General features: G+C 36.5%; 1 long non-coding RNA gene across 1 annotated transcript; it reads right to left on the bottom strand.

Annotated features, from left to right (window-relative positions):
* Positions 1-7,118: 7,118 nt before the first annotated feature.
* Positions 7,119-9,351, bottom strand: LOC138348527 (uncharacterized). Its single transcript, XR_011221180.1, has 2 exons — positions 7,892-9,351; positions 7,119-7,781 (listed from the first exon to the last, which is right to left on the bottom strand). It is a non-coding gene; the product is annotated as an uncharacterized lncRNA (long non-coding RNA).

Here is a 9,351-nt window from a genome sequence, read left to right as displayed (position 1 = left end):
CTTTTTCCTATTGTTGAATTCATTCTAATTCCAGTCAACTTACAGAATAATTAAATTTCTATTTCCAATCAAGTTACTGAAGCATTCTTATGTTAATCAAGATGCTAAAGCATTTTAAGTCCAGACTACTTAATTTAGAGTATAAACAATACTTTATTTAATAAATAAGGAACAAGTAGTGCAATCATACAAATAACAAAACACCAAACACATAGAAAGATCAATAAGTCCTTCAAATAGAGCTAAACCAGGGGTAAAAATAAAGAGTAAGGCTTACTTCTAATGAATATCAATCAGATCCTCATATTAGGCTAGAGTAATAGCACCTGCAATATTTTAACATCAGATTGTCTTGTTTATTAACAAGAACATTTAATAATAACATCAACTCTTCTTGGATATTATCAAGAATATGAAACAATAACATAACAAGTAACAACTAAACACTTGATATAAATGAATTGTTGTGTTGAGTTTCATAAATAATTATGAAGTGAGTGGTGAATCATGAGCACTCCAGAACCAGTCGATCGGTCCACTTCAGTAAGATACATTTCATTCAAATTTAAGATAATATTCTTTTTATGATAAATTATGGGCTCTCTAAATCAGAAGTTCTCTTATCTTAGTTTCATCCATATTCTAATTACAAAGTATCAAACATTACCAAAAAGGCTTCGTATAAATGTAAGGACATAAATTCTTTTTATAATTTCAGAAAATGGGAACATTAAGAAGGATGATGACGGAAAGAAGAAGAAAAGGGGGAAATAGAACACTTATTGGATGTCTGTTGACACCAAATTTCTGTTTGATAGTTTTAAAATTAATACATTTTGAGTTTTTATTTTAAATAATTCAAAATACATATTTTTGTCATTTTGATGAAATTTGTTGATAAATATCCTATTTCTTAAAGTATTAGAATTTTTATCGATTGTTATGTTTATATTATTTTGTCACAGCCAGAAGTTCAAATATTTATTTTTTTATAATATCATTGTTTCCGTTAAATTGCATCTTTTACATGTTATTCATTACGTGCACTACATTTTCCGAATTCATTTTCCTCCGTTACATTGTTAATATTCATTTTGATAATCTGTGCAGTCTAAAAATTTATTCAAATTCGATTACAATTTGCATACACAGATATATTATCAACCAACAGTTTTTGGGTTACTCTCAAGCCCATAACTTAGACCCGGTTTTCAACAATTCATATTAAAAGAAAATTTGTCCATTAGGTTAAGGGTGGTAAAAATTATTTATTTTCAGATTTTTATATTTTTCATTTGGTCCACCACCACCAGAAAATTAGCTAAAGCAACTCATATTTTTCGATGAATCTCCGGCCAACAAAAACCACTTCCTGCTTCATCCCTCTTCCCCATTTTTCTGGTGAAACCTCACCATGTGCTTCTCCAAACAATAGCTAGCTATCACTACCCGTTTATCCTCCTTTTTTTGGCCAAAACAATGCCCAAAACCAACAAAAATCAGACCGCAATAACATCGTTTCCTCTCACCCCAAAACCCTCACTTCTCCTGTGATTTTACAATAGTGGAGAAGCCATTGTTTTCGACCAACAACAGACCATCAAAAGCCATCTTCTTTCTTGCTCCAAACCAGACTGATACGCTCAAACATACTTCTCAAATAAGAAGTAAAGCGGTCGTATCAAGTAAAGAAGCCAACTAATGAGGTTGGGATCATTCATACGAGAAAAATAGTTCCGACTTAAGTTCAATCTATTATTACTACTATTTAGTCAATTATTTCTTTGGAAAGCAAAGACAATAAAAGGGTTTTTTTACTTCTAAATGAATGAAAATAACTATCTAAATTAAAGGAGACAACGAACAGCTTCAAATGTTGGAGTTTAATCAATTAATAAAAGTAACTAGGGTTTACGTATTCCCCACAGGTTTCTAACTTGATAATTCTAACTATAACAATTCTTTCCTAGTATCATGCATGCAAAGTGATAAGTTATGTATTTCTAAATCCTTGGTCCGACATCTAGAAAATTTCACTCTGCACCTTGGTCTGGCTACGTGTGTTGCTATACTAACTCTTACATTTACCTCATATTAAGCATCATATTCAATATTTGACTAAGTTATTACCTCATACCAATTAATGCTAGCCTATTAGATAGTATACACTAAATCTATGTTGATAATTTTTTTCCTATTATCTACCTCGGTGGTCCGACAAGTAGCATTAAGGCGAGTTCTAACGTTGGTCATCCGTTGAAAAGACTTCTAAACGAAAGAATTATCAATACATGCAAGACACTATTCTAGAATTATTATTTTAGTTAAGTTTTACCTCATTATTCACTTATGGTTCCCACGATCGTAGTTATGGAGTTTAGTTACCCACAATCATAATCACAATATTCAAATATGTAATATAAGAATTCATGCACTTACTTCAATGAGAAAGAATAAAATCCAGAAGTTCACTTGATTAATCAACAAAAATCACCAACAATCAATTACTGAAATTAATTAAAGACTAAAGATTCTCCAAAAGTGTAATAATAATCACAAAGTCTAATCCACAAAAGAAGCTCAAATAACCAAGAGTCTAACCCCAAAAATGAGATTTTTCAAACTATTTATAAAAAATAAAAATCTAATTAAATAAGAACTCTATTTGCTAGAAATCTGTAACGCGGCTGGGTCTACGGACCTCGCGACAGATCATCGTGGTCATGACGGGCCGTCATGGACTCCATAGTCCCATAGTTATGCAATTTCTTCTACTTCTATCTTCATTACCCTCGACGGCAGGTATGACGGATCGTCACAGGCACAACCGTCCGTCGGGGGTCTCCGTTCCATAACACTCGAACTCTTGAAATTTGGGTACTGGGACTACTTCTCTGATCTTCTTGACGAACCAGCAGAACGGACCGTCATGGCTACGACGGTCCGTCACGCATTCCGTAACCCCACGCTTGGTCAGACTTCCACATCTTCCTTCAGTAGCTGCACTACGGTTCCACCTACGGACCGTCACGGGCACGACGGACCGTCACAAGCTCCGTAAGTGGTACTTTTCTGCATTTTTTGCTCAAAAACCTCCGCATTCATCTTTTAGACAGATTTCCTGCAAATAAAGAGGAACTTACATAAAAATTAATACAAAAAGGCTTTTGGGCACACTAAACTCAAGAAAAAAGCATTAAAAATATCGTGAAACCACGGTATATCAACACCCTCAACTTAAATTCATTGTTTTTCCTCAAGCGACACACTATGACTCAATACAAAATCTTTGTACAATAGTATCCATGTTTTATCTTTCGCAATCATTTGGCTATCAATCCTGATCGGTCTCATCATATTCACGCATGTTATCACTATTAGGCTTGAATTATGTGAAATCAGACTATGACACAGACTCACCATGCACTAACACCTATCCTCTTCAATTTCTCAATGAGGTGCTAATATTTCCGGCATTGCAACTAGTGTCCTCACTTCAAAACAATATCCTCATTTTTCACACAATGATTTCAGTTTTAGTATAAGGATTACTTTTCAACACTCACTCTCAGAACAAATTCACACTCATTCATACATATTGCCATAAGCTTGCCCTTATTTTCACTACTTTAAGTTCGCTATACAACTCTTAGGATCACGATAGGACTTTCTTAGCTTGTAACATAGGCTCAGGGTCAGGTAGGGTATAGTTAGGTATACTTTAGTGACTTTTTGCCCTCCTTGACATATCGGCTAAACATACCAGTTTTTATCATTTTATTTTGCCCAGTTTCTCATATTCTTTCACCTTGCTATTTTCCCTTCTTTCTTCATTTGTGTAAGTGACTCTCTTTTTTTCTTGCTTGTATTTCTTGTATTTTATACATACATACATATATATATATATATACATATATATATATATACATATATATATATATATACATATATATATATATATATACATATATATATATATATATACATATATATATATATACATATATATATATATACATATATATATATATATATATATATTTATATTTTCCACTTTTCTTTCAACTGCTTCTTGAGTCACTTTACTTTTGTTTTTTCTCTCTCTTTGTTCTTTCAACCCCACTTTCCAAAACATTCCTCATAATAGCCACCCTCAACTCATGGCTTTGTCATGAGTCAAAGTACACAATACGCAAAGTTGAGTCAGGGCCATAAAAAGGGATGTTTACTGCATTAGCTACCCTCAACTTATGTTTTTGGCATAAGCTGAGGTGCACATGTCCAAGGAGGGACCAGGACCAACACGTTATTCTTAGAAAAGATCAGTTGGGGTGAAAAAGAAAGGTCTAGTTTAAGCTCAAATCATTTGGATCAAAGAAAGATTAATTTCATTTGGATTTCCATTATCTAGGCTAAAAATGGGCTATATTGAACAAGGGCTTATGATCCTTTCCTAATTGTCTATTACAACTTAATTTTAGCAGGACTAACCAGGCAAGTTCTAGCTCAGTACAAATAGTGGACTATTCAAATCTTCCTCACACTTTCTTGACATCGCATTACTCTACCAGATTATCAGATACCTAGTTCGAATTTTAGACTTAGGGTCATGCAGTGGTGTACCTCTATGTCATGCTTAAAGCCACACATTTATCAATTACTATGCCTAGTCATGCATCATTTTTATTTCATCAGGATATCATTTTAGCCATCATGCTTCAGAATTAAACTATGTACACAAGATATAGACATGCCGGTTCAACAGTAAAAATAATCGGTCTCTTGGGGAAAAAGAACACAGGCAAGAAAACCCCAAAAGAGGATAGTGAATTGGGCTACTCAGACTTCACCCTAGAACTCACTTTCCATTTACCCCACCCCCAACAAAAAGACATGCAATTGTCCCCAATGCATAAAAAAATGAAATACAAGAGAGGTAGGTGAAGCAAACCTGGGGCGCAAAGCGCCGACGATCACCAAGCTGGTGGGTCCGGATCCCCGGAACCCACCACCTCTGTAATCTAGACACCCTTAGTAGTGTCCTCAGCATCAACAACACTATCAACAGTGCCTCCCGCTATCTCCACATTTCTAGAGCTAGATGTCCCAGCAGCTGACTCTACGACCCTCATCCGACGCGCCTCCTCATCAGCAAGCGAGGCTCTCCTCGTAGCCTCTATCTCACGGCGCTCCTTCTTCTGTGCTCGAGCCTCATCCTCCTCTCGACCCTACGCCTCTTGGCATGCTCTCGAGGGGGAGGTGGTGAAATCTCAGAAGTGACGAATAAGGATGTCATCACTGTGTCTTCAGCGGGCTCTGCAGAAGGGGCCTCAAACTCAGGCACCCTAGCCTCTAAGATCATATCGATGTCTGCGCGAAGACTGTCGACCGCAGCCTGAAGGGTCGACACATCCACCTAAGGGGCTGGCCGGGCTAGCTCCCGCAACTCAAAAGCGTCCAAGCGCTGATGAACCTCAGCGATCTTCCGCTCTGTGTGCTGGACCATTCTCCACTCCAAGCGCTCTTCTGCCTCAGCAATAAACCTCTGCATCCAAGGCTGGATGTGATGCAAAAGTGTAGCCATCTGTGCCTCTAATTTCTGGATCTTAGCAAGCGGAACCAGAGCGGGGAAAGGGGTTGAGCGAGAGGAACTCGGGGCAGTGCTATTACCCGGGATAAAATCGACTGGGGTAGTGTCAATGGAAGCCGCCTGCGTAGCCGTGCGCGCCTGTGCTACCGTATCAGCCAAATTGTCACCAAGTAGAGGCAACTCTGGATGGGGGCCTCTGTGTGGAGCCCAAATCATTGGCCTCATCCCTGATAAGGCCGATATCAACAGTGCCCAGCAGGGTCTTGAGCTGACTAATGTGCCATATAGGAACACTTGCGGACCTGCATAGAGAAAATATCATCCACGGGAAAGGGTAAGTAGTTGTGACCTTAAAAGCCCTCTCGTGCATTACCGCCTGTAGAAGCCAAGCAAAGTCCACCTCAAACCCGTCTATCATCGCCGACATCAGTACTGCACGATTCCATGTGACTATATTATCAGCGACTGTGGGGGGGAAAGGCAGTGGCGGACGATCAACCATAAGAACTTCGCCGTGAAGGTCAAGTTAGCCTTCTTGATGACTCTCTTCGGCTCGGTCACCCAGTCAGCACCCTCTCCATCAACAGACAAGTGCAGGGTCATCCACCTCTTGGTGGTCTCTCTCAGCGATGGCTCACATAAGAATTGGTCATCTTTGACAATTTGCCAACGGTAGTCAAATTCGGCGGTGAGAGGGGTCCGGTTGGAATCAAAATTTAATACGCTCAAACTTACTTCTCAAATAAGAAGTAAAGCGGGCGTATCAAGTAAAGAACCCAACTAATGATGGGATCGTTCCCACGAGGAAAGTAGTTCAGACTTAACTTCAATCTACTATACTATTTAGTCAATTATTTCTTTGGAAAGCAAAGACAATAAAAGGGGGGTTTTCACTTCTAAATGAATGAAAATAGTTATCTAAATTAAAGGAGACAACTAACAGCTTCAAATGTTGGAGTTTAATCAATTAATAAAAGTAACTAGGGTTTACGTGTTCCCCACAAGTTTCTAACTTGATAATTCTAACTACAACAATTCTTTTCTAGTATCTTGCATGCAAAGTGATAAGTTATGTATTTTTAAATCCTTGGTCCGGCATCTAGAAAATTGCACTCCTCACCTTGGTCCTGCTACGTGTGTTGCTATACTAACCCTTACCTTTACCTCATATTAAGCATCGTATTCGATATTTGACTAAGTTATTACCTCGTACCAATCAATACTAGCCTATTAGATAGTATACACTAAATCTATGTTGATAATTCTTTTCCTATTATCTACCTCCTTGGTCCGGCAAGTAGCATTAAGGCGAGTTCTAACGTTGGTCATCCGTTGAAAAGACTTCTAAACGAAATAATTATCAATACATGCAAGACACTATTCTAGAATTGTTATTTTAGTTAAGTTTTACCTCATTATTCACATATGGTTCCCACACCCTAGTTATGGAGTTTAGTTACCCATAGTCATAATCACAATATTCAAATATGTCATATAGAATTCAAGCACTTGCTTCAATGAGAGAGAATAAATCCAGAAGTTCACTTGATTAATCAACAAAAATCACCAACAATCAATTACTAAAATTAATTGAAGACTAAAGATTCTCCAAAAGTGTAATAATAATCACAAAGTCAAATCCACAAAAGAAGCTAAAATAATCAAGAGTCTAACCCCAAAAATGAGGTTTTTCGAACTGTTTATAAAAAAAAACTAATTAAATAAGGACTCTATTTGCTGGAATATGTCAAAAAGCGGCTGGGTCGACGGACCTCGCGATGGATCGTCGTGGTCACGACAGGTCGTCATGGACTCCGTCATCCCATACTTATGCAATTTCTTCTGTTTCTCTCTTCATTACCCTCAACGGCTGGTATGACGGATCGTCACAGGCACAACGGTCCGTCGGGGGTCTCCGTTCCATAACACTTGAACTCTTGGAATTTTGATACTTGGACTACTTCTTGATCTTCATAACGAACCAGCAGGAGAGACCGTCATGGCTACGACGGTCCGTCACGCACTCCGTAACCCCACACTTGATCAGACTTCCCCATCTTCCTTTAGCAGCTACACTACGATGCCACCTGCAGACCGTCACGGGCACGACGAACCGTCACAAGCTCCGTAGGTGGTACTTTTCTGCATTTCTTGCTCAAATACCTTCGCATTCATCTTTTAGACAGATTTCCTGTAAATAAAGAGAAACTTACATAAAAATTAATACAAAAAGGCTTTTGGACACACTAAACTCAAGGAAAAAACATTAAAAATATCGTGAAACCACGGTATATCACAGACCCATCTCCATTTTTTCTTCCTCCTGTTTTCCAGCTAACAACCACCAAAAGTTGCCAGCCCCTTCCCCCTTTTTCCTTTTTCCTTAGTTTTGCAGGCATTTCAACAAGCAGCAGCAGCGACATCGACGAATAGGCAGCAGCAACATCGAACTCCAGCGAGCCTCCTTCTTCTGTCTCCGGCAAGAATCTGGTCAGCAGCAGTGACAACAAATCAGCAAGGCCCTCGTGGCTCTACCTCTGACAACGTAATAACAACCAAACTCAAAATTCTGGCGAAGCAACAGACCCAACAACTCCAATATATTTTTCAGATCTAACCAAAAGCTAACACTCCGATAACCCACTATCATCAATATTTTGTTATTGTCTTTGTGCTAACTGTCATTATTTTCATACTATTGGGCTGCTTCTTGTTGATTTTTACTTTATTTTACTAACATTTATATATTCGTGTTTTTATATTCCCTTTATTTTAGTCATAATTATAAATTCAGGATGGTTGTGTTGTCTCTGTTAGTGTTGATTTTTTTTGTTAATATACACATTATTTTTCATTGGTTTGTAGTGTTTTAAATTATTTTTGCTACGGTTTTTTTCTTATTTCTTAATTTGTTATGTCTTAAAATTTGAATTTTATCATTTTATGTTTATTCACCAATTTTTTTAATTTTTGTTTTACATTAGTTATATGTACATAATTTTTTATTTAATGAAATGTTTGCTTTGTTGTTGATTTTTATTACTTTATCGTTGCTTCTTTGTTTCTTTTTTTTCTTTTTTCTTATTATTATATTAATTTTTATATTTTTTTAATTTCTACAGTAGCTTTTTCAATTGATTATTGTTGTTTGATGGCTGATTTTGTACTTCTTTAAATGACACTTGGCTTGATATTGTTGTTATTACTCATTTCTTTCAATTTTGGTGTTGTTCTCGACTTCTCCGATAATGGATAATCTTTTTCCAGCCTCCGATTCTCAGTTTGTTCCCTTTTGAATTGTTTATTATTTATTATAAATTATTTCTTTCGATAGTTATTTATTACTTACTTATTTTATTTTTTTTACAGTTTTGTTTCATTAATTTTGAAGTATATAAGTAAAATTGGTCAATGAAAAACTCTCCGTCGGTTTTGAAGGCCTTTCCATTTTAAAAGACGAAAATTTAATTTAAGTTTATATGTTTTAGTTGTTAGAATTCACCAATGAAAAAACTCTCTGTCGGTTTTGAAGGCCTCCCCAATATTAAAAGACGAATTTTTTTAGTTTAAGTTCATATAACTTGTTTGTTAAAATTGTTAACATGGCCAATGAAGAAATTACCGTCGATTTCCAAGGCCTTTCATGTTCATAAGACGAATTTTATTATTAAGTTATTATTTGATTAATTCATTTTTATTCATATTTATTTATTTATTTATTTATTACTTAACACTTTTACTAAGTGTGTTTACAGGTACCC

This window comes from Solanum lycopersicum, chromosome 5 (genome assembly GCF_036512215.1).
Source record: "Solanum lycopersicum chromosome 5, SLM_r2.1".
Classification (NCBI taxonomy): Eukaryota; Viridiplantae; Streptophyta; class Magnoliopsida; order Solanales; family Solanaceae; genus Solanum; species Solanum lycopersicum.
The sequence above is the reverse complement of the archived record's forward strand: the minus strand, read 5'-3'. Positions and strand labels throughout refer to the sequence as shown.